The sequence below is a fragment of the Mustela lutreola genome, chromosome 1 (assembly GCF_030435805.1).
Source record: "Mustela lutreola isolate mMusLut2 chromosome 1, mMusLut2.pri, whole genome shotgun sequence".
In the NCBI taxonomy this organism is placed as follows: domain Eukaryota; kingdom Metazoa; phylum Chordata; class Mammalia; order Carnivora; family Mustelidae; genus Mustela; species Mustela lutreola.
In genome coordinates, this window is record NC_081290.1 from 149,242,363 (window position 1) to 149,269,152 (window position 26,790).

General features: G+C 39.6%; 1 protein-coding gene across 5 annotated transcripts in view; it reads right to left on the bottom strand.

The window, feature by feature from the left end:
- Positions 1-26,790, bottom strand: part of GAB1 (GRB2 associated binding protein 1) — a 125,408-nt gene that overhangs the window by 57,272 nt on the left and 41,346 nt on the right. Inside the window, exon 1 of one of the 5 annotated variants that reach the window (XM_059176273.1) lies at positions 23,173-23,263. The exons of the other annotated variants lie outside the window; for them this stretch is intronic. The gene's annotated coding sequence lies outside the window, so the exon portion shown is untranslated. Of the gene's footprint in view, positions 1-23,172; positions 23,264-26,790 lie in introns of those variants that run through there. 5 annotated transcript variants of the gene reach the window in all.

Sequence of the window (26,790 nt, forward strand, 5' to 3'; positions counted from 1 at the left end):
TGGGAGCCATAGCTAGTATGTTCCGGTCTCTTTTTTCTGCATATCTCCATAGAACCTGTGGAGGCAGAGGTAGCGCAAAATGTCCAGGCAGAGTCTTACCAATCTGGCTGAAAATGGCTAAAATACAATAAAGGGCTGTAAGAGTTATCATGAGCTCCAAACATGTCCAGAGTACTGAGCCCTTAATTCCATTTCTAGGAATCTGATCTAAGGAAATAATGCAAAAATGCAGCTAAATACGTAAGCATAGAAATATTCAACACAGTATTGTTTATATGAGTAAATAATTAAAATGATCTAGATATTCAACAATAGGTAAAGTGACCAACCATCCCAGTTTTTCCAGGATCATTTCAGTTTTAGAAAACTCAAAGTTCCGCATCTTGGGAAACCTCTCTGTCCTGAGCAGAGCAGTAAGGTTGGCGAGAGAAGGGAATCGAGTAAATAAGTTGGGATACATTTCATACAGCAGTCTTACAAAGTCATTAAAAGAACTGAAAGGCATTTTTAAAACTTTTCCCCCCACGGTTTATAAAATTTCCAAATACTGAGAGAGTTGGGCAAGGAACTAATCTTTTCCATTTGGAATAACTGGAAACTGGTGTGAAAGAATACTGGTAACACTTTCTATGGTTCTACCTGTCACCTGTGCCAGGTAGAGCTGACTGCTCCAAGGTGTCAGCAACACTGTGGGCAAACTTCTACCAAAGCACCCTTCTGTTGCATGTCAATCAGTCCTCTGTATAGCTGCTTTCCTCCCTAACATCCTGTCTCATTCCTCCTTAAGTGCTTGAGATAGTGCACAGCATGCAATGACTTGGTGGCCTAAAAGGTAAAAACTGCTAACCTGAACAAATGGACTAAGGTCGCTCGGTGACCCCAGTGACGCTGTCTCTGTTGTCCATTGACTTAGTCTCCATATAAATGAATTATACACCAAAGGCAACACTGGGCCCTCTTACTCCGGAAGAATAAATCAGCCATAAATCCTATCAAATCTCCTCCACAAGGTTTAGTCAACAAAAAGTGAAACTAACTTAATCAAGAACTCAATATGAAACCACACTAGAGTATGAAACTTAGGAAACTACAACTTCAAATACTGCCTGTGGGATTAGAATATCTACATATTTTAGTTATGAAATATTATTTGTATTAGTACATTTAATTATATATATATACACATAGTTATATTCCCTACACAGATGCTCATACACATACTAAAAATTGCTGCACATGTGTATGCCTGTGTAAAATGATATTCCAGTGCCTGAGGGTAGAATGTAATGTCATAAGAGAAACTATGGGCAGACTGCCATGTACTATGAAGTATGATATCAATGTACACGTTTAACTGAAGAGTACAATGTGAGAATTTCGCTTAAATGCTACTGTTTACATGGGAGGAAGCTGGTATCACATCTTAAAGTCACAAGATTCTCCAGCACAGACACAAATTCTAATTGCAATCTAGAGCAGTGCTGTCCAACAGAACTTTCTGTACCTTGGGAAATGACTACCTTGACCATCTCAGCAGCTACCAGCCATATGCCACCATAGGAAACTTGGAGAGTGGCTGGTATAACTGAGGAACTGATTTTCTAATTTATTTAATTTAGTCAGCTAGGGCTGGTAACTATTATATGGGCAGTGCAGTTTTAAAGTCCATTTCTTTGACTTAAGAGACAGGCAATACCAGTTTCTCAACTGGTATTTAGGCCTGCAGCTCTAAATAGTAAGACCCACTAAGAGTTGTGTAGCACTACTGTAAGCTGCTGTGCCTAGGATGGTAACAATGATGCGAAACCCTTTCTTGATTTCACTGTGTTTCACAAACTTACTTTGGCCCACAATAGCATGCCATCTATGTGATTATTATTATTACTACTTGGAAAAGAACATTCTTGCTTCAACAGAGTTTTTTTTTTAAGATTTTATTTATTTATTTGACAGAGAGAGACACAGCGAGAGAGGAAACACAAGCAGGGAGAGCGGGAGAGGGAGAAGCAGGCTTCCTGCTGAGCAGGGAGCCCGATATGGGGCTCGATCCCAGGATGCTGGGATCACGACCTGAGCCGAAGGCAGAGGCTTAACCCACTGAACCAGCCAGGCGCCCCTCAACAGAGATTTTTTTTAAAAAACAGAGTACCAATAGTAATCTGGAATTTTAAAAAAATTATCTTCTATAAAACTGACAAATTTCTAAATTCCACATTTCCTGCTCAGCTACCCAATCCAAAATAATTAATGCTGGAATAGAGCTAGTGTTTTGAGTTTCCAGCAAAACATACAAAAAATGTTCTCATTTTCTATTCTGTGTTTCTTATTGAACATTCACAATTCACAATAAAGTAAAACACAGATACACTGAGACTTGGATCATGGTTCAAAAACAACATTAAGAACTAGAGGAAAACATTGAAGTGTTACAAAACAAATTTAAATTTTCCATAATTACATTTATGTATAATAAACCAAAATAACACTTAGCACAATTTTATTCTAAACATAAAACTCACACCAGAGCTTCCAGAACAAAGGAAATGGGGCTTGAAAGTTTTCCTTAGAATGACACTTCCAAATAGATAAATTATGCATTCTAGAGTCACTGACTATAAAACACATCAAGTTCAAGATGCAAGGAAGTATAACCTCATGCTAAGAGGGGAACTAACCACAAAGTTGAACATGTATAAAAATTACTCCACAAATAACGAAATCAAGAAGATCTCTGCAAATGTGCAAGACTCAGCCCTGGTGCTGGGGCTGCTGCTAACTCCCCTTAACTCTTCCCCGCCATGACAGAGTAGGGTGTCACTCTTTCCTAAAGCAGCATTCTTGGGGTGAAAAAACTTTTTCATTCATGCAACATACAGACAAGGATCTCATCATACAAGACAAGGTGTTGATCATTTATTACTTTTTGTTTTCAACAATCCAGTGCTGCCTTGCCCATTCTATGGTGTGTCAGCCCTAAAATGAGCCCAGCTTTCTTTTTTCGGTCCACTGTCTATCTCACCCTCTACACCACTCAAGCCTCATTACCTTTGACCAGCAGGAAGTAGATACAATGGGTTGAAAATAACAGTGACTGTAAGGATTTGTGTATGATGATTTAATGCTTGAGAACTAGGAAAGGCTGGGAGAAGGAGAAAATGACGAGCCATTTCTGCCAGTTAACAGTGCCATTTGGCAGCACCCAACCCGTCTTGAACTCCAAGCAAAACTGTTACCCAAGTGATACAGTTCATAAAAGCTTAAAAATATGTGCAGTATGCAGAATCATACATATATAGATATGCCACACACAGTTGACACAAGATAACTTCTTACATTTATCTGCTTTAAATATGTTAGAAATCCTTTGAGACAATCAGAGTCATTCACAAAGTGCTGGCATCTGAGGTAACAGACGACAACTGACTGTGTCTGACTTGCCAACTTGAAAGTTCACTAAAGTCTGTAAAAACTAAAAATAACCACACAAACGTTTACAGCATTCTGAAACTACAGGATCCACACTGTCTTCTAAATATAAACCTTGAGTTCGGAGTACAGGGATTGGCTTTGGATTTTCAGGGACATCATCGGGACATCCCACACTTCACCACAGAAATTCACATTAAGGTATTTTACTTTAAATATGCAATTGGTGGTATTTAACTAGAGTGAAGGAGGGGTGGACTTGGATTGGGGAAGATGAACAGAAAAGGAAAAGATTGTACCTCTTACCCATTTAATTAGAGGGCTTCAGAATCCCACAAACCCCCAACTCTTGATGGTGGGACGTGACCTTCTGAAAGAGGATATCCTGTCTATATTTTTCCACTCAACCTATCTATTCTCTAATCCCATCTCTTACCCCTTCCTCATTCCTGAGACTGTAGATGCTGCTGCAATAGATATATGTAGACAGGAAGTGTAGTAGAACATACACACATATGGAAAAGTCCCCCTATCCAAGCTGCTACATGAATGCAGGCATGTTGATAGTATCAGTTTTAATTTTTATTCTATTCCTAAAAACTGAGATAATTCTAAATCACTGATCTTTAGGGAAATGCACATCAAAGCCACAATGACATAGATAATACCTCATACCAATCAGAATGGCTATTATTAAAAATACAAGAAACAAGTATTGGCAAGGATGTGGAGAAAACTGAACCCTTATGCACTGTTGGTGGGAAGGCAAATTGGTGCAGCCACTGTGGAAAACAGGAGGTTCTTCAAAAAAACTAAAAACAGAAGTACCGTATGATCCAATAATTTCATTGTTGGGGTTTTACCTGAAATCAATGAAAACACTAATTGGGAAAGATTTATGCATCCCTACATTTACTGCAGCATGACTTACAATAGTCAAAATAAGGAAATAACCCAACTATCCATGGACAGGTGAGTGGATAAAGAAGATGTGGTATACACACAGACATACAGACACACACACAGACACACACACACACACACACGGAATACTTCTTAGCCATAAAAAAGGATAAGATCTTGCCATTTGTGAACACATGGATGAACCTAAAGAGTATTACACTCAGTGAAATAAGCCACACAGAGAAAGACAGATACCAAGATTTCACTTATATGTGAAATCTGAAAACAACAAATAAACAACAGCAACAACAGCAATAACAAAGAGAAAAGAGACTCATAAATACAGAGAACAAGCTGGTGGTTGCCAATGGGTGGGGGGGGGGGGGTGAATGGGCCAAATGGGTGAAGGGGATTAAGAGGCACAAACTTGCAGTTAAAAATAAATAAGTCACGGGGAGGAAAAGAGCAACATGGGGAATATAGTTAATAATACTGTATACACTTATTTAGTGAGCATTTTGTAATACATGTAATTCTTAAATCACTATGCTGTATACCTGAAGTTACTTTAATACTGTTAGTCAACTATACTTCAATTAAAAATTTAGAATTAAAAAAAGTAAGTCAAACACATGGAAAATTTTCCAACTAAACCACTGGGATTGTCAGGGGACAGCGGTGTGGGTCAGTAATACTAAGACTATTCAAGATTCAAAGGAGCATTTTACAGGTGTAGGGAAAAAAAAGTCCATTTGTTCTCTATGTTATGTAAAATTATTTTTTACATTAATTTTTGAATAGAATTTATTTAAATTTTATCCTCTGCCTTTAATTCTAAGTCATCTTTAAAATGAAGCAGCTATTTTAAAAATAAGAGCCCTACACTTTTATGTCATAAATGTCCAAGTGACTGTACCTCTTAGTTTAAAGCACATGGTGGGATCTGTATTTCTTTTTTTTTTTTTTTTTTTTTAAGATTTTATTTATTTATTTGACAGAGAGAGATTACAAGTAGGCAGAGAGGCAGGCAGAGAGAGAGAGGAGGAAGCAGGCTCCCTGCTGAGCAGAGAGCCCGATGCGGGACTCGATCCCAGGACCCTGAGATCATGACCTGAGCCGAAGGCAGCGGCTTAACCCACTGAGCCACCCAGGCACCCGGGATCTGTATTTCTGAAGGTTATCCAATTTCCAAGTAAAGTGTTCTCCAGAATAAAACCATGTAAGTTGTATGGGTAGTTTCTTAATGACTTTATTATTAATAAACTACAACCAACAACAAATTCAACTGAATAATTAGGGAGAAGTTATATATCCCATTGACATAAAAAAAAAATTCCCCATATTTTCATCTAGTTTTTAATTCATATGTACTTTTTTTTTTTTTCAGATTTTATTTATTTACTTGACAGACAGAGATCACAAGTAGGCAGAGAGAGAGGAAGGGAAGCAGGCTCCCTGCTGAGCAGAGAGCCCTATGCAGGGCTCGATCCCAGAACCCTGGGACCATGACCTGAGCTGAGGGCAGAGGCTTTAACCCACTGAGCCAATCAGGCGCCCCTATTCATATGTACTTCTTAAGCAGCTAAATTTTTAAAAGAGATGAATGTATCTTTGGTTTCATGAGCTATGCTTAAAACTTTCAGAGGTTTAAAGTCCTCAGGTTTAAAATTTTAATTCACTAATATTTTACTTATTGTGACTTTCCCCAAGTCTTGTTTACCATGCTAGAATTATGGAAAATAAAGATGAAGCCCTCACTAAAATGTCTTCTGAAACCCAATAAAGAAAATATATTTAGTGACTAAAAACACAGGACACTTATTTATGGTGGGCTTTCGTAGCAAAGCATCCCAGATACAGGCTAGTAATTAAGATATTTAATTATGAACTCAAAGAATGTCCTATCAGATCCTGTCCAATTTGCTACAGCATGATAGTCATGCTATAAGCAAATAATAACTAAAACAAGTATGTATAATCCTCAGCAGAAATGCTACCACTTATTTTACCAATAACTGCTTTCTCATACTGTACAGAATGCTTTATTATATCTAATAGATGAAGTATTTCACCCAAAAGATATTTTGATACTTCACTTGTGTTAGGCATTATAACCTGAAGACATTCTTGAAATAAACACCTCTACTTCTTACCCATTTAAATGTTTATTCCTTAAAAATGAAAAGATTTGGAATCTATTTATAGATTGTCTACAATGAACAAAAGATAGTTTGTTCCCAAAACAGAGGGAAATTTGATTAGAAACAAAGTATCTCTCATACACATCTGACTAGCTTTAAAAATGAAATAAAAACAAAAGCACCCTTCTGTATTTCGTTAAATTAACTGACCATGACAAGGCAGAGCAAAGAGATTTTCATTTAAAGATTCAGATTATGTATGTAGCCCTAGGCTGGCTGAAGTAAACGAATTTTTGGATTTTGGGTAACTAAGATGGCTGGCTAAAGTAAACGACTTTTTGGATTTTTGGAAACTAAGATGTAATTCTTGGTGGAGCAAAGACAAAGGAAGAATTAAAAAACAGAATAAATAAAAAACAGAATAAAAAACAATCTTTAGCTGTCTTCCTGACATGGCTCAGATTAAGAGGAGGGGCTTACGGTCTCATTTAACAACTGAAGCCCCCACTCCAAACCCATATGGAATTCTAATTTTCACAAGCACTTTGAAAAAAGAAAATAACCAGAAATAAAAATTGTCCAGCAATGTAGCCATTAAGAAGCTCTTCTGGTTCCTCTAATCCTCAAACAGACTAGAGGGCAACCATAACTCACCATTTGTTTATTCTCAGTCTCCTAGATCTATCTTTTCACAGCTCTGTTCTCAAACCCAATACACAGAATGCCTCACAAAAAGGAGGAACTTGAAAGTGTGAGGACTAAATAAATGAGTGAAAGCCTTCATGTATAAGGTGAACTGCAGAGAGATGATCATGAAGGTCATCAAAAGATAATTAAGTGGTTTGATAGTGGAAACATCCTATAAAAAGCAAAACAAACACTATGACAATGAGTTGATATAAAAATTATCATTAAACTTGTATAAATATGTTTACACTTTAAATGTAGAAACAAGTATACGAAAAAAACCACTTTAATCCCACTATATGAAATACAACTAAATAGAAAAACTTTCCCCCAAGGCATCCAGAAGGAGTAGCAAACACAGGGCTTAAGGTTATATGAATGCAGTGCACTGGGATGGGTTTCTTCTCCATTCTTTCGTCTGCCCCCTAGTGGAGTCCCCGTGAGCAGAGAAAACATAAAAAAGGCAGACAGGACAAAAATGAAAAACAAACACAAACAGTACAGAACAGAACAAAACAAAACAAAGTACAAAGCACTTACTTTGGACTTCTACAAATCAGTTACTTGAGAACAGCAAATTAACTTACGAATTCCTATTAAACGCTATATTCTAAAGACAACACTCTTTTATCAACCTAGGTAGGTTCACTATTTCCTTGAGCACCTTTGGACTTGTGATCATTGCCTTTTAAGGAAGAGTTTGCATCTCTAAATTGAATCGAAGTAGTATATGGCTTTCTCAATATTTAAGAGGACACACAACTTACTAACTGCCAGTTTCTAAAGTGACATGGTCTGGCCACTACTTTTGGTTTTCAGGTGTCTCAGACCTGAATAGCTAAAACAAAGTCATTTCCAAAAACAAAGATTCTAGAAAATTACAGATTTATGCCCCCAGTACTTCAAGTCAAGGAACAGGTAAAGTGAAAGAAAGAGACCATGGTTCAGTGATGGCGTGGCTGAGTGACTCCTCTCAAAAAGCATGCTTATCTCCACAGGGATCTTTCCGTCTAGAGAGGAGTGTGAGTTTTGGTTATGATCTCATCATGGGCAACAGCAGACTCTCCTCTAACCTGTCTGTCCATTTTATACCAGAGTTCTGCACTAACATGTACAGCTCTTTAAACATGAAGATGACAGACATAAATAAGCCATCGTGTGGCACGCCCCTCTACCCCTGTGACTGCGGACACACATTTGCAAGACAACCAGCCAGGGTTATACAAACTATACTCCTTGAAGAAAACACCAGAAAATGATCCCTGAAGGGGAGATGCAAACATTAGACCTAGTTTCTGGGCTATAGTGATCTTGTGGTTCCATTTCTTAATTTCTAAAGCAGTAAGAATGTGTAAATCATGATTATTAAAAACAAAATTATATCTAGAGAGGCAATTCTAGATTTTCTCCCATACTGAAGAAATTGAACATATAAAACTCCTCCTGTATTAGTAGGAATCCTGTTTCCTAGAACCGTATCAAAATCAAACGAGAGAATCCGTACCAAAAACATTCTGAGATGCATAAGGGCATAAAAACAAACGGAGTTTACTTAATTACCGTTTTAAACAACCTTTGAAGAAATGCATTAGTATGATAATTCTGGCAGGTTCTAAAAGTAGCAAGTTTCCAGTGATTTATGACTATATTTTATAGGGATGCACTATCAGCTTAAAACACTCTGGCCAGCTTTTTCATGAAGGAAACAGAGTAGCCTAAATTAGGAAAGATAAAATGTTCAAAGGTTTATTTTAACAAGCAAATGCTGGGGATAGGAATACAGGCCTTAAAGTTTTTCTGTTCTCAGACGGCCATGAATGCTCTGAAAGGCGAGAGGAATGAGGAGACAGCTGACATCCATCTTCCTTGTTCATTTATCTTTCCCCTTTAGACAACACCCTCAGAGACAGGAAGTATCAAGGAAGACCGGATAAAACTCCTATGCTTTTAATGCTTTCCCCAATTTCTCCATTGTTGCTCAGATCTCTCCTAGAAAAGCAGGAAAAGGCAAATTCCAACCAAGGACCCCCAAAAGACTTACTCAAATCATTAAGGTTCATATGTCAAAAAGCAGGAAGGCGGCAGGGAGGGGAATTTCCCCAAGTCTCTGTACTTGGACATGGATCCACGGGTTAATTTTTTTCTCTTCTCTATTTTACTACCAGATTATTTATAGAGGGTAAAGCAGCTAAAATAATTGACTTTAAAAACTTACTGTCTTTAGGCAATGATATCACTACTAAGTTTTAAATATAGTGACATTATGATACAATTCTTAAAGCATGCTTATACATCTAATTTAATGTTTTGAAGTCTGCTCGAATTATTCATTAAAATGAGTAACAAAGGAACAAAACAATGAAGAAGCAGCTGTTCAATTTGTGTATCTGATTTGCAGTATGCTGTGTATTTATTGTTAAAAAAGGCAAAATAAGCTACTTAAGAAAGAACTGTTTCCACTCTCTAGTAATTGCATTTTTTTAAATTAGGGCAGTATCACTGGTAAAGACTTAAGTTTATACAAGCAACACTAACTTTTTAGTGTGCTATGAAATTAAACTTTAAGCATTAATCACAACTTGTAACGTATTTATCATCTCTTCTGGTTTGCTTGGCATTTTCTTTCTCCAAGTAGACTACATATAAGCAACTTAAAAGCCTAAGACTATCTGTCTGAGTCACTCCTGTCTACCAAGCTCACAGCATGTTAGATGAAATAGTAATAATATAAATAGAAGTATTTATATTACAATGTCCTATTAAATTCATACCTCCAGGAGGTTAAACATCAACCCTACAGTATCAGAAAACAGAATAATCCCCATTCCAGGCACCAACCCCCCACCCCAGTTCTATTTTAAAGAAAAGCATGTCCTGGTTTTGGCTTGTCTTGGTAGTTACTCTGGTTGGTTATTCTCCGTTTAAACCACAGCTGCCCACCCCCCCAGCAGCTCCACCCTGCTCCAACCCTAATCATTCTCTGCCCTTCTCTGTGTTTGGGGAGGGGGCTAATGCGTTTACTCTCTTCTCTAGTGGCTTTAACTCCTTGTTTCCAGTGGTGGCTCCGTAATTTTTTTTTTTTTTAAGATTTTATTTATTTATCTGACAGACAGAGATCACAAGAAGTCAGAGAAGCAGGCAGAGAGGAGGAAGCAGGCTCCCTGCCTAGCAGAGAGCCCGACTCGGGGCTCGATCCCACGACCCTGGGACCATGACCTGCGCTGAAGGCAGAGGCCTAAACTGCTGGTGGCTCCGTAATTCTTAAGCACAGTGCCCCTGGGTAGTTTCTTCTTGTTCCAGAACTCAAGGGTCTTATATATACACAGTTACTAAAATTAGTATTTATTCTATCCTTCCCTGCCCCTCCAGCCCTAAAGGTACAAGGACCCTCCACCCTTCTAAACCCAGCCTGTAGCATCATTAGTCCTTCAGTAAAGTCTGCATTTGAATCTTCTGAGCTGAATTCAAGTCTCTTACCAGGACACTAAAAGATACCTCATATTTCCAAATACTATGCTTACATAAGACTTCCTACTTTTACATGATCTACCCAGCCTCGCCAGCCAGCTTACTTTCCCCACATTGCCTCTCTCCTTCTTCCTCCCAATGTAGAGAGACCACGAGTTCCAGTCCCTCAACCAGAGAACTTGAAGCCACACACTTACTGCCTAGTTTTCGTTATCAACGCAGACAGAAGGTAACTTTCTTGCCCTTTCCTAATTGTTCTCTGCTGTACATATACTTCTACATTGTCAAGGCGGATACACTGGTATTCTGCTCCAAAACCATCCCACTTTTCTGTGTTTTTGCACTCTAAGGTTGAGTCTGAGAGGTTAAAATTTATGAGGGGCACCGATACCATCATGACAACAGATGTGTTGTTTCCTCCAGTCCCAGGCTGGGGCTAGGGCTGCATTTGCCTCTATCCTTGTCCTGTGTCAGTGCCACTACCCCAGGCCACATGACAGAGAACGCTCCTATGGACAGAGAATGCTCCTATGGACAAAGTCTAATGGATTCTATGTTCTCCTCACCAACTGTCTTTATTAACTTTCACTTCTTATCAGCCCCCTCCACTCTGCTGGAATCCCCACTGCCACCTCCCCATCCTTCTCTTTCACCAGGATTGGGGGCTGAAGGGCCTGGTGTGTGGTGTTCATCTGCAAATTCCTGCACTGCTTCCCCAAGGTGGGTCCACCAACCCCTGCATGCAGTATCTTCCTCTTCCTTGGTTTATTCCTCATTTGTCACATCCAAATCCTGAGAAAGGGCACATGGAAGGCATGCTTACAGGAAAGAGCACAGCACGGTGGTTACTACTTCATAATTCACTTTTATTTGAAAGAACAGTTTTAAAAATTAAAAATTTTTTTAAAAATTTAAAAATCCGTTATGCTATTCTCTTAGAATAAAGGGAACAATAATATTTTAAACATTTTTGGGGTTGAGTTGTAACTAAAGGCCTTAACTACCTAGCTAACGTACATCTAATAATCTTACTCTTCATCATTTAAATTACAATAATATTATCCTGTGAAAACATGGATTTCATGTTCAGTTTCCTTTTTATGTACGCAACTGCGTATCTGTTGAACAGAATTAATTCAAAATCAAAAATATTCTTCTTAGCACAAAAACATATAAAATGGTATCAGCTGGTAACCCCATGTAAGTCTGGAGAGGATATTTCAGTGGAATAATGAGTAACTATACTCAATTTACTGATTCGCTCATTCATCCAAACGTATTTATTGAGCACCTATATGTGCCACTGTCTGGCTACTGGAGGAATGGTTAAGAATTCAAGAAACAAATTCACCTATCTCAGCAAACTCAATTTCTAGTGGAGGAAGACAAAAACAAGCCAACAAGTAGAACTGGTTTGAGAAATCTCTAATTGCTAGAAAGGAAAACTGAAGTCGATCTGAAAGACCCAACCTCATGTCAATAATCCAAAGGGTGTGTGGAACTATTATGACACTCTCACAGAAAGTAGTTTAGTACACTAAGCCACCACTACTCTTAACACAGTCCCCCCGGGCAGTGAAAATTATCAAGCTCTTAGGATCAGATCCTGGGAGTACGCTTGAAAGCTCTGCAATCTTGTCTTCTCAAAGGTCTCCATCAGCTAATAAGATGAGATAATCAATGTGTGGCTTCACCGTGTAATCTCCATGCAAGGCCATTACTTCAGTCCCCTGACATCATCAAATACCAGCCCTGGAACACTTATCTCTCTAGTCTGATACCCATAAACAGAATAAACAACTCCAGTGAAAAAAAGGAAAGAGAAAGAGTGAATTAACCTTCATTATATGTTTGTTTCTGTTTCTTTTAACAGTTTTCACATTTTGTAAATAACAAAGTTTGCTCTTACCCTTCCTGAGAGAGAGCAAGGCAATGAATAAAGAGGTATCAAAGAAGATGAAGAAAAGTATTCAAAAACCCAACAAACGATGTATGGTGGTAAGGCAAGTGGCTAAAGATAATAAAATTACTGGACCTAAAAATAAATATATAAAATATGATGATTTTTTTTTAATATATGACAGGTTTCCTGAGGGAACATATCTTACATACAGTGTGTATTCAGTAAGCATTACTTGACTTGATGCTGCAAATTTATTTCTGCAAAGGAAACATAATCAAACAAAAGGAGACATACTTTCCTTCAAATGGGAGCAATGAGAGTGGGGTCCCCAGGGAAGTAGGAATGTTAACACTGGCCATCCTGCAGAAACCCCCGCCTTCCTTTTCATCGAAACATTTCTCCTCTTCTGCTGACCACCTTTCTTATTCTTGTTTCTTTTTCTTTCTCTTTTTAACCATTATCCTCTCTTCCAAGTCTCTCATCTACTTTATTTCTTCTTACACTTTGTCATATACACATCAAAGAATTTGTTTGCTTTTTTTTAAGTGTCTGTCATATTTAATGTCCTTTTCTTAACTTAAAAACAGGTATATTTATTATTTTTATGCTTTCAATCATTTTTTTTTTTAATTTGAGTTTAGGTCATCCTTTTTTTTTTTTTTTAATTTTTATTTATTTGTCAGAGAGAGAGCACAAGCAGAGGGAGCAGCAGGCAGAGGGAGAAGCAAGCTTTCCCCTGAGCAGAGAGGCCAACGTGGGACTCAATCGCAGAACCCTGGGATCACGACCTGAGCCGACCACAGATGCTTAACTGACTGAGCCACCCAGGCATCCCGAGTGTAGGTCACCTTGATTTCTTTTTTCAGCAAAGCAGTCATTATTAAAAATAAAATGGCCCTTCATTCCTCATGCAGAGGACAGAAAATGATCTTTAATAATCTCGACACTTAACACTGGAAAGCTAGCACTACTTTGATCATCTCTAAAGACTTCCCACCACCACTACAGTAATAATAATCATTAACATTCATTGAATACTGAATACCAGGCATTGTTTTAAGCACTTTATACATTAACACAGTTCTCACCATAACCCTATGAGGTATGCACTGTAATTATTCCCATTTACAGATGAGAAAACAAGTCACAGAGAGATTGAGTCACTTGCCCCAGGTCATACTAGAAGTAGTAAGGTTTAGAACTTGAACCAGTGCAGCCTGGCCCCAGAGCCCAAATCCTTAACCACTGTTATACTACCTGTCTATGACAGGGGGCGGCAAACATTTTTGTAAAGGCCCAGCTAGTAAATATTGTAGACCTTGCAGGCTCTATGTGGCCTCTAATTGTTCTTTGCTTCTTCCTCTCTTTAAACAATCTTCCAAAAATGTAAAAAACCTCTCACACATAATCAGGGCTACAGGCTGTAGAATACTGACTCCTGGGCTATGATTTTATTATTTTCTGTGAACCAGTCTACTACTTTTTATTTAGACGAATTTGGACAGAGGCAAAGGTGAAAGATTCCAGATAGGTAGCTTACAATCCACAGCCCATGAATTCACAAGAGCTATCAATTGTGGGCTGCCACTGAAACAGTAAAGGTAAAGAAAATGCAAACCTCAAAATCAAAGGATTGCACGTGGTTTGTGGACAAACACAAGGACATATGAGCCAGGTACAATTATCCCTAGTGAGAATTAATGAAAAACAAAAATCTGAGTTCAACAACCCTAGGTAGTTCACAAGTAGAAAACTCTGGATGGTTCTCTTCCTTACTTTATCTGCTGGGCAAAACTATTATAATCTGTTCATCCATGTCTAAGAAAGAACAACATCTTTATGTTAAGGAAATTTCTTCTTTTCCCGAAGTCCCTCATAAATACAAATTCATTGTTGCATTATCAGAAGATTCATTATCTTCAATGTCAGAAACTAAAGAAGAGTAGCTAATCAACTATTAGTTCAAGACCCTGAAGAACTTGGATATCATAAGGATATAAACTTCATCAACTGCTATTTCTCCAGGGTCCTCTGACAACGTCCCACTCACAGGAAATACTAACATGTCATTACCACTTACCACTCTCTTAAGATTTCAGAATTTTCTACATGTTTTCTTAGTCCCCAAACATTTTACCACAGCTTTTCTTTAAAAAAAAAGGGCAAAGCAAAAGCTCTATTTCAACAATGAAGTAATCATTTTGATAAATGCAATCAGAAAGAAAGAATTTAAGCACTTTATTTTGGCTTTTGACTCTACCAAGTCAAACAGGTAAATCTACAAATCCCACCTCTTACAAAACTTATTCCTTAGTGGTAAACATTTAGATAAAATATGGTTCACAGTATTACTGTTAATTATTTTTGCCATTTTTGTGGGGGGAAAACAAAAACTGAAAAACAGATTCACTTCTTTCTTTCCTATCAGCTTTGGACCATCTGTTTAAAATGACTGAAACTATTTTTAGCAGTTAGGCAATGGGTTACTTACAAAAACAAAAACAGATGCCTGCTCTTTAAGATGAATGACCCTGTTATCAAACATATAAGCATTACTTGCAGACAAGAGTCCAAAGCAAGTTACCAAGCAAGGCTACAACTGCAGATTAAAAAATATATACTATGCAGCAACTCAGGACATGATTTCATTCCTTCTAATTGTTTCTTAGCAATTGCTAAATATACACAAATACATTAACTGGAGGAGGTCCCATTTATAGGGGTTTAAAAACATTTGCTGTTATACTAGATCTTTCCCCCTAACTTGGCTGTCCTTAAGAATTTGTACATTTCTTCTGTTGAGAAAAGTTGCTTACTTAATAGTTAATTTTTACCTGAAGCACTTTCTACTAAATGCAGGAACTTGTGCATTTTACCTTTGCTTTTTCTTTGACAACAGTAACAAGTCAGAGATAATTTCAGTGAGTATTTATGTAGGTGTTTGTGAACACAGTACAAAGTATACCTATTGAAGAGAAAAATCAAGGATGGGCTGTACAAGTCCCCTTTTCCTGTGCTTTGAAATAACTACCTTGCTCCTAAAAAAAGTTTCTTTAGAAGCTGGTGTACTTTGTCCTTGCCAGGTCAGATAAAGGGTTAACTTTAATTTACACATCAGGCCTTTTTCCTAGTGGCTGGCCGGTAGAGAGGAAGGAGGAACACAGGTAAATCAGCATTCACTCCTTTATCACAGTTCCGCCCCTTTTGCTTTTTAATCCACCCTTTCTACCCTCAAGGCCTTGTGATTCAGCCTCAAAGCTTATACTGTGATTTGAAGTTAAATACTTAAAGGACCCCCTACCCCAAAAGAACAAATATCTTATGGGACAAAAAATCCTGCTGCAGCAGGTCTTTGATCCTTCTCCCCGCTTGGACAAGAATATTTAAACCCTTCCCTAAAATGTTATTTTTTAGTAAATAAACAATGGCTGCATTTATTAAGCACTGTGATGCAGACTCTGAGTTGCTCACCCAAAGCTGCCCTTCTATTCTTGCATAGCAAATGAGTTTTAACTGGGTATAGGGCTGTCCGGCTAGAAAGGACGCTTCTCAGCCTCCCCCTCCCACTGGATGTGACCAGGTGACAATTCTCCCCGGGGCAGTGAATGGCAAGAATGTGTACCATTTCTGAGTCTGGGCTTAAATGCACTGAGCATGATGTCTCCACATTCCCCCACACCCTTCTCCCTTACCAACTTCAAACTGGGACACAAAACATGCCCAGGACCATGCCCTAACCATGGAGATGGACTCTGTGACATAGGGGGCAATGGAGTAGCAAGGCATAAAGAACCTGGCTCCCTGCACTTCTACAAGGAGGATGACTGCCTGGCAAAGAGCCTGGAAGGCTTACCTGGTTATGTGAGCAATAAATCAGGACTTATCTTCTTTAATTTATTATATGTCGGGGTCTCTTTGTTCCAGTAGCATAGGCTTCACCACAATTGGTGCAAATACTCTGTGAATGCTTTACATGAATTATCTCATTAATGAGCCTCTGAGCAAAGTACTGTTATTATTCCTATTTTCCTGAAGAAATACAGACTCAGAGGGCTGAGTGTCTTTTCCAAGGGCAAAGAGCAGGAAGGACGGTGTAGTGGTCAACTGCACATCCGTATGATGCAAAGTTCAGATGCCCAACTGTATTTCTCAAAAAGAAACTGCTAATCACTGTGCCAGTATCTCACTCTGACTGAGATTCTTCTTCTGTTATTTCTTACATACCGAGAGTTTAAATATTATGAGCTCAAAATTAAGGAATATAATTTATATTTGGCTTGTTCATAAATGCCTTTAATTTACTATATTGAATCTCTAAATTTATATAAAACCCCAAAACTTCAAAGGATTCACACAGTAGGCAAGCTGAAAAAGCCTACCGGTTGAAACTTTTTACTCTATTTCCAAAATTGTATCATGTTACACAGAAAGCACAGATCTGCACCTCAGTTCAGTGCTGTTGAGTCACAGGATTAGATCAAAACAAAATCTTTTTGGCTGTGTTTAATACTGTGTTTGTTATGAAAGGGCCCATGATAATGCTTACACAACACTGGGGTTTTCCTTTCAGTAATATGAGGCCACACACCTTCAACCTTCACTCCTCCCAAACTTATTAGACGAAAACCAGGAGAGTTACCAAGGATGCAAGTATTGGAGAGGTGTAAAAGGGGAGAGGGACAAGGGGGACTTTGTCTTTATATTTCTCCTCTTTAGAGAAATCATTTTTCCTAAGAATCCATTTAATCTTCTAGAAAGCTCTTACAATTAAGTGCCAGAGCCCATTTATTTATTAATTCAATAAATATGCACTGAACACATACTGTTTGTGGAGTCTGCACCAGACACTGGACACAGAACAGTAAAAGCAGAATCCTGGAAGACGGAGGTAAACTTTGGGACCTTCTCATAACGGTAAGTTTTTTACCTTAACTTAAGCTGGTAGGAAAATTCCGGAATAAACTGTCTTACCTTCTAGTAACTGCAAAGTGCAGAGCCTGTACGCTGCCTCCACCAGAAAGCTGAGAGTACTGTGCATGTATGCTTCCAGTGCCCTCTCCTGTACTCGCGGAGGAAGGCTTGCCACTTTGTCTAGGTGGTATCCTTCCTCCCCATCCTTCACAAGGTCTGAAGACACACTGAAAATCCATCCTTATCCATCTGCTTCCCAACATGGTCGCCAACCTCACTAGGTTTTAATTAACAGGAGATGAGTGAACAACGTGAGTTCTTTGCCAGCATAAGCAAGTATTTCATTATTTAGATTGCTCTCCTCATTCTAGGTCTGGTTAAAAAGACAGAAGAAGAAAAGAGAGTTGCCAATCATTTCTATAAAAATAAAAGCTCTTTTACATTGGATTGCCAACTGTGGAAAGACAAACCTGTGAAAATACTACTTTCTGTGAGTATTACAGGGGTGATTTTAGCAGGATCTTCCATGTGGTCACGTACGCCTCTAGCAGGAAGGCTGAGAAAATCCTCCACTGGGGGTGGCCTACTTGGCTTTCCTGCAGGTGACCCATCTCCTGCACTCAGGGGGTTCCGCACACATGCTCTTCCTTATGCCTCACAAAGGCGCTGTTTGACTTCTGGCTCAGCCTTGGCTTTCCAAGGAACTGTTTAAAACTTCCAAATATGACTGCATTCAAATACTGCTTTAAGTCTTAAGAAAACACTAAAAAAATACAGTGTTCTTTCACTAAAAACTAGCTAAAAATGGCTCTGGGTTTTTAAGATCTTAAGTGGCACTCATTTTGAATGCAATTATCAGAGCTCTATTTTCATTTACACCTAAGTTCCTCCAGGTAGTAAGTGGCAGTTTTTAGGGAGGGGCATTAATTTGTAGATGGCCCTGTTTGTAAACAGCATCGTTGTGAACACTGACCAACTGGTGCTTCACATCATGTCTGAGGGCTATGCCTTGTGATGGCAGGGACCAAGGTCAGCCATATTCCTTGGGGGTTTTGGCCAAGGCTGAGAAGAGAAATAAATCATCGGGGTCCAGGAAAGGCTGGGCAGGGAGTGAGGCAGGTGCTGTCTTCTCCCCTGCAGGCCTGCTGCTGCTGCTTGGGCTTTAAGGCCACCTCCCCCTGAGGCCTTCTCTGGTCTTCACACCTGGGGGCCTCTCCCTGCCCCAACGTGGGGCTTGGGCCCAGGACCCTGGGGATCATGACCTGAGCTGAAAGCAGATTCTTAAATGACTGAGCCACCCAGTTGCCCCAATAATGCTCTAAAGATGAAATCTCACTTTAGTAACCAACCTTTTGTATTCTCCCTCCTCACCTCCACAAAATCACTTAATGCTGAGGCTCTTTTAATAGTTCCTTAAACACTACTTCTTCAATGATCAGCTACATACCAACTGATTGTGGGTCACTAGTCTTCTAAGAACCAAGTCCTGACTCTGAATGTCCAAGGCAGTAACTCACCCTGCTTACCAGCCCCCTTACTATGGTAGAGACTACCAGTTGCTCCTCCCATTTCCTCTTGTCAGCGAGCCCTCTTGCTCAGCTATAGACCCCAAGAGTTATTTCTTATGGCACTTTTTGAAGCACTGACAATTGATGGAACATTCCAATCCCACCAGTCCAGAAAAGCCCTGATTGCAATGGAATGCCTAGAAGACCACACCCCATGCAGTCCCTTCCCTGAACCTCTTCCTATAAAACTCTAGGTGTTCATCTTATGGGAGGAAGAGTCGATGAAAGCTTGAGCTTGCCACTCCTGGCTGCCGGCACCAGAAATAAATTTCTCCTTACTCTTTTCCAAACCCTCATCTTTTGAGTTATTGGCTTTTCTTGCTGACAAATTTATCCAAGTTTGTTCAGCAAAAGTGTTGGCAAACCCAGCCAGATGCCACACTTTCAATCTGTCCAGCCCCCTTGGGACTGCCTGGGAATGAGCAGTTTCCTGGGGTAGCGTGCCAGGGCTTACCTGTTTCCTGAGTCAGTGGCTGTGACAGAACGCTCAGTAGCACCCTTTTTTGATAATAAGCCAGGAAACTTCGTCTATAAAGGGCCAGATAATAACTTCCTTAGGCTTTGCAGGGAATATGGTATCTGGCACAACTATTTACCTCTTCCAGTGCAGTGTGAAAGCAGCCACAAACAATTCATAAACAAATGGGAGCGGCTGTGTTCCAGTATCATTTTATTTACAATGACAGTGGCTAGCTGATATGACACTCGGATTACTGTCTGCTGACCCCTGTTGTAGAGTAAGAGAAGCTTTCACAGAGTGGCTGACTTGCTAATAAACACGAGGTTTTCCAGTCTCCTTTACAGCGTGCTATGGTCATGTGACTCAGTTGTGGCTAATAGCATATGAGCGAAAATGATCCGCATAACTTCTTGACTAGCCCCCTTCTCTTGGGCTGTAAAGAGATCATGGTGAGTCATCTTTGACTGTGAAGATGGGGATGGCAGAGAAACAAGGCGGAAGGGATCTGCCTAGTGAAGTACCATAAGTAGTCCTGGACCAGCATGGACGACCATGTGGACTATTCTAAGATAGAATGAGAAGGAAAAAGCCCCCCAAACCTTTTAGCCCGTTAAGTCACCATATTCTGGTACATCTTTTTATAAAGCTTTGCATTTTTAGGTTTACCTCAAGTGTATGAGACTGTATTCTGAAGGGAAAATGTCTTTGTTGCAGGGCTATGGAATGATTACAAACCCACACATTGGTGAGATGACCCTGCATGAATCTGTCATCATCATAGGAACTAATATCAAGTGAAAGCTTTTTCTGTGGCATGCACTTATACAAGCTCCCACTTATCTTGAAAGGAGTTATTATTATGATCATGTTTACAGATGAGGTTCATAGACATTAACAAATATGCCCAAAGTCATACTGTTCCTAAGTAACTGCTCAGATATGTAAACTTGGGGACATGTGACTCTCAAACATACACTTTCCCACAAATCAACTCCCTTGTGTCAAGGACAAGCCACAGTAGTCAATTCTAGGGTGATATTTAGAGATGGCTCTGTGATTCCAGGTTTCAATTTTCAAACTGAAAAGCACCACTAAGATCCACTGAATGACAGCTCCATTTGGTTTAATTATTACTCCCCTTAAAGAGCCAAGTAAACCAAAATGGCACAAGTTTAATGACTTACCCGGATTCCCATGAAAGGCTCTAAGAATGCCAGAATGTGGATTTTATGAGACAGCTATGGGGGCTGCCAACTTGGTCTCAGCTACTGCCACCACCTCCTCCTCCATTGCCCATGAGAAACTAGCTGCCCAGACACCTGCTACATCAGGCTGAATGGATCCTGCAGAGGAGTTTCAAACTATGCCAGCAGAGGGGAAGATTTTCTTTTCTCTCCAGGAAAGGGTGAGCAATGCCACCGACATTTGCTGTTGACCCTACTCTGCCAGGTGTAGCATCCGTCTCTGCTGGGGGCTTGGCACCCATCACGGGGACCATCTGGCTCCATTTCCCTGACCACATGGCCTTTCCTATTCTGTACAGCCTGCAGGCTTAAGGAAAGTCGAGTTCACCCAACATGAAAGCACAGCCAATGGCACCAACTGTTCCTGGGAGATGAACCCAAAATTTAGTTGCAAAAACTTTATTTCTTCAGTAAAGAAATAAAGGAGGAAACTATTTCAAAACTAGTTGCATTTTTTTTAACAGAATAAGTTTATTTATTTGAAAACTTCACTTGTTTAATCAGCTATGAATGGCTAATTAAAAATTAATTATTAAAACTGTTACCATACCAAGAACTATGCAGTTAAAGAAAATGTTTTATTACAGAAATGTAATGAAGAATAGATTGTCTATCTTGAGGAAAGGCACAAAATTAACATGTTCTCAATTACTTTCTAAGCCAATTATTTTTAAAATAGGAAGTAAGACCTCACTCCCAAAGTGGACTTTTAAATTTGGTACATCTTTAAGTACTTCCAGAGCCAAATAGATGACAAATCATACAGCCATTGAAAATCATATTTCCAAAAAAATATTTTGGAATGTGGAAAATGTTATCACATATACTGCTATGCCAAAAAAAAAAAAAAAAAAAAACCCACAAACCTCAAGAAAACAGGTTTCAAAAAGGCTTAAAAGGCTTACAGACATTCTTATAAAGAATACTATGTATCTATATAAATATAAAGTTAGTCTGGAAGTAAATACCTTAACATTTTAACAGTAGTTTTTCTCTGAGTGGTAAATCTGCAAGTGGTTTTTATTTTCTTCTCAGCATTCTCAAAATCTTCTAGAACAGACCATAAAAGTATACATTTTTAAAAGAACTAGAAAGAATATCTTGACACTAAAGGCCACAGATTTCTCTGGTGTTTTGTGAGGACGTAGAATGTGGTCTGTAGAATAGGGTAAGTTATATTATGGCCAAATCTACAAAGTCTCAGAAACTCACATATTAAAGTCTCGATGTTCCAATACTGGACATTTCGGGAAGAACAGAGGGGTACCATAACATATGGAGTGAGCCGCTGGGGAAAGGATCCAGACTCATTACAACGCACAGCTATTTTCCACATTTCATCCCCACTACTACATCAACATTAAAAATGGAACAAGGAGTGTGTGTAGCACCCAAACATCTGTGACATATCATTACGGAAGAATAATATTTCCAGGAATTCTAATTCATAATTACTGCTTTCAATTTGAGAAAACAACTGTCAAATTAAAAAGAAATACGTGCATGTCACAACTAAGCAGTAGCTAAAATCAACTAGAAATCAGGTTCTATTTCACAGTGGGGGTTAACTGAAACCTTAGAAAACCCCCACCATTTAGGAACATTAGTTAGGAGAAAGTCTAAAATCGGAAAATATATCTCCTCCCCTACGTCATAAGGCACAACAGGGCGTGAGGCAATCTCTCTGTCTGCTGATAACGAGAAAATTGAAAAACAAAAAAACCTGAAAGGCTCAAGCTCACAAATCACTGCCCCAAGTTTCACACTAATGGTCATATGATCCTCCAAGTGCTGCTTCTCAGACAAACAGCCTCTTTTGTAAAGCCAGCAAGATCCCCCAGAAGGCCTAACCCAACCAAACCCCTTTATTTTCTAAAATGACGGAGCCTCTTAACAAAGGAAAACAGGACTTTGAAAGAAATAGTTCAGGAAAAGGTGAAGGTAGGGAGTTTCAGGAAAATGTCTGATAAAATTCCATTGCTTTTCTAAAACAAAAAACACAGTCTCCCAAGCCTCAAATACAAAAGCAGAGAAGATAAAAATGTGTTCCCAAATGACACCATTACTGAGAAAAAACACACTTTCACTTGCTATTTCAATGAGTATTTCTTTTCCCCAAAGGATTATTTTATTTAGAGGAAAAAAAGACAATATAGATTGTATAATCACCAAACATCAAATATACCCTATGTAGGACATATATAATCCTACAGAAATATACAGCTTTATGGGGAAATTTTACCTGCCTTAAACAAATATTTAGTTAACTGAAGAGATTTTCAACAATGACACAACAATGGAGAAAGATACATAACAAAACAACATTAGTCTTTCTAACCAGAGAACAAGCAAAATGACAGCTCAAAGAGATAGGCTGTAGAGTAAAAGAAAAAAACATTACTAAGATACTAAATAAGATTCTGATCAATCAGCATCAACATGACAGAGACAGCAAACACACCTTTTCTGTGGGCTGCCTAAAAGGACAGCTTCCCCGTACCTCTGACTTCCATCATCCAGCTCCTGCCAGAATCTCGGAAAGTAATATATGCCCACTAACACTGGCCTGGCCTGCACCCAAGTCAGTGACTTCAACTGCTCCACATTAATAACAAAAGCTGTACAGAGTGGACATGCAGGGAGAGAGAAAGAGATGAAAGCTGATGCAGACTTCTAAGAGCCAATTTATCTCCTGCTGAAGAAACTGGCTTAGCGTCGTTCAGAAATAACAGACTCCTCAGGAGAAAATACCAGCTATCCTCATAAAGCCTGTCATCATTCCACACAATGTTTTTAAAGTTTGCATTAAACTCAAAGATTTTCATTGCAACAGACTGCAGTAAACACAGACTTGTCATGTGCCTGGGACCATTCTGAGCAGTGTATAGAGATTAACATAGGGGCTCTCCCAACAACCTGATGAGATAAGTGCTATTAACCTCAGTTTACAGATCAAGCAACTGAGATGCTAAACAGGTATGTGACTTTTCCAAGATCACAAAGCTAGCACAGTAGAACCCAGGCTTTCTGGCTCTGGAGGTTGAGGGCTTCATCACCACATGAGACTATCCCACCCACAAGGCTAGTACCAGCAGCTCTCCTTGCCTATACCTCACAGAGGCCTCAGAAACTGTTACTCCCAGGGTGACAATTTTGTTCCTGCTTTCAGGCTGCTCCCTAGATTGGAGGGGAAAGGCAGCGTGTCTACTTTATGCCAGCTTCTTCAGAAAGGATAAATGTTCTCATCTACCATGTCATATCAACATTATTATCATTATTATTACTGTCATTATTATTCCCATTTTACTAATGAAAAACAGATTCTGAAGGGTTAAGTGTCTTGCTTAATGCTAGTGAGAGGTAGGGCTGGCAAGTGAGCCTAAAACTGTTCCGTGTTCCTGCCACTACAGAAAGCATCCTACCCTCCCCAGTCACAGGTTCATCTCCTAACTGGGCAACTCATCCAACAACCAGAGATGATCTCCCATAATTGAGCTAATCACTTCAGAAACAAATGCTGCCTGAACAATTAGGAGCAACATGAAGGGTGAGGGAAGAAAGGTCTGTAATATTCCAACATAAAAGCAGAAAGGCCTCTCAAGCCATAGGAAATTCTCAGTTGGGTAACAGAAGGCGTATTTGGTATGCCCTATGCCCAGCACAGAGAACTATGCATTGTAAATGTAAACAATTACGTATTTCAACGCACATAAACTAAGGTTCTGCAAATCCTATTCTACTTTCCTTGCACCAAAACTCACTACTGAAAAGAATTCAGTAGTTACATCCCTCTGTAAAGTCAAAACCTCTTCATAATAATCATTCTCTACTTGCCAACTCTGTAAATATTCAAAAGTAGATATATCTATTTTATAATCCTAATGAGGTACACAATTTTTACAGGGGTGTGGGATCTAGTTCTCCCTGAAAATTGAAGCTATGAACCATTATAAATTACTAGACTCTCTCAAGCCTGTGGTTCAATAAACTGCTAAGTTGTCTATCACACTGGCAAAGAAATTAGTGCCTAAGAATTTCTTAAAATAAATAATAGGGTTCAAAAACCTGATGATTTAAAAAAGTATCATGAGACATGACTCAAAAAGTATAGATATAAGGACTTCAGAATTTAATCTCCTCATTTCATGGATAAGAAAACTAAGGAAGGTGTCAGAACTTGGGGTACCTGGATACCTCAGTCAGTTGAGCATCCAACTCTTGATTTCAGCTCAGGTCACAATCTCAGGGTCCTAGGATTGAGCCCCATGTGGGGCTCTTGCTTAGCTTGAGGATTCTCTCCCTCTGCCCCTCCCCACTCATGTGTGCTCTCTCTCTCAAATAAATGAAAAGAAAAGAAAAAAGAACTAAACAACCTTTTTATTTTTTTTTTTTAATTTTATTTATTTATTTGACAGAGAGAGAGAGAGATCACAAGCAGGCAGAGAGGCAGGCAGAGAGAGGAGGAAGCAGGCTCACTGCTGAGTGGAGAGCCCGATGTGGGGCTCGATCCCAGGACTCCGAGATCATGACCTGAGCCGAAGGCAGTGGCTTAACCCACTGAGCCACCCAGGCGCCCCAAGAACTAAACAACCTTTTTTTTTTTTTTTTTTTAAATATTTTTTATGTATTTATTTGACAGAGAGAAAGAAAGTAGGCAGAGAGGCAGGCAGAGAGAGAGGGGGAAGCAGGCTCCCCGCCAAGCAGAGAGCCCGATGTGGGGCTCGATCCCAGGACCCTGGGATCATGACCCGAGCCGAAAGCAGAGGCCTTAACCCACTGAGCCACCCAGGCGCCCCAAGAACTAAACAACCTTTTAAGTCTTAACCAGAATCAGTGGAAGAAACAAAACTAAAATCTGGTACACTAATATCCACTTCAGTCGGTGTCACATGGCCCAGAATTAGATCCCTCTAATGATGTAAGGTAATATAATATTGTAAGCTCTGAAAGAGCAGGAACTGTGTCAGACTTCTTGTATCTACAACGTTTACAAACTGTCTTGCTTAATAAATATTACTAATTCCCGCTATGGTGAGAGAAGGGAATCAGAGGTGGTATACCTCCTCCTTCCCTTCTGGTCTTTGTAGACTGTTACGCAGATCATAAGGTCCAAACACACAGCTGTGCAAAATCAGTACCAACCTTACACAGAAAACAGAGGGGTAGTGAGGCCCAGATGTAGTCTTCATGATGTCCGATGAAACACTTCAAGACTGGAAGGCATGAGACACCTACAAATCAACTAACCTGTCTAGATTAAGATTCTTCCACTGTAAAATAAGTAAGTTGCATTTCCTGATCTCTGAGACTTGTTCTAATATAAAACATTATTATTTTGTTTAGCCTTAAACTTATAAATTTGACCCCAAAAATAATACTTTAGGGGCACCTGGGTGGCTCAGTCATTTGGGCTTCTGCCTTCGGCTCGAGTCATGACTGCAGGGTCCTGGGATCAAGCCCCGCATCAGGCTCCCTGCTCAGTGGGGAGCCTGCTTCTCCCTCTCCTCCCTGGTTGTACTCTCTCTCACTATCTGTCTGTCTGTCTCTCTCTTTCTCTCTCAAGTAAATAAAATCTTTAAAAAAATTAATAACCCCCCTTCAGTTTGCCTCTTTGGTGTGTTATTAGAACTCTCACAAGGATACAGCACTTCTGATGCCCACCCTCCCCAGTGAATAAGGGAATGGGAAAGCTTTGCTCTGTGATGGCCAAAATCCCCATTTTATTTTCTGACACCACTTCTACCAGAAAAGCTCCTTGGGTCTGTGAGATTAGGCCCAAGAACTCCTAGCCTTACTCTTGGCTCCAGGGCCCAAGCCTGGGCCTGCCTAATAAGGCTGGGTTCCCCCGAGACTGGCTGCCTCTGTCCGATGTCCAGGAAGAGCATGAGCAGAAGAGGGCCCCTACCTGAAGCTGGTCAACTGCAGGGTCTGTTAGCAGTGTGGGTCTGGTCTGAGGCCAGAGGCACAGGTCAGAGAGGCCAGGCCACCAGGAGGCCAGCCTGCAGTGCAAACCCTAGTGTGAAACTTGAGAAGGTGATTAAGTAAGAGATACTCAGACAAGGGAAGGACAGGAGAAACC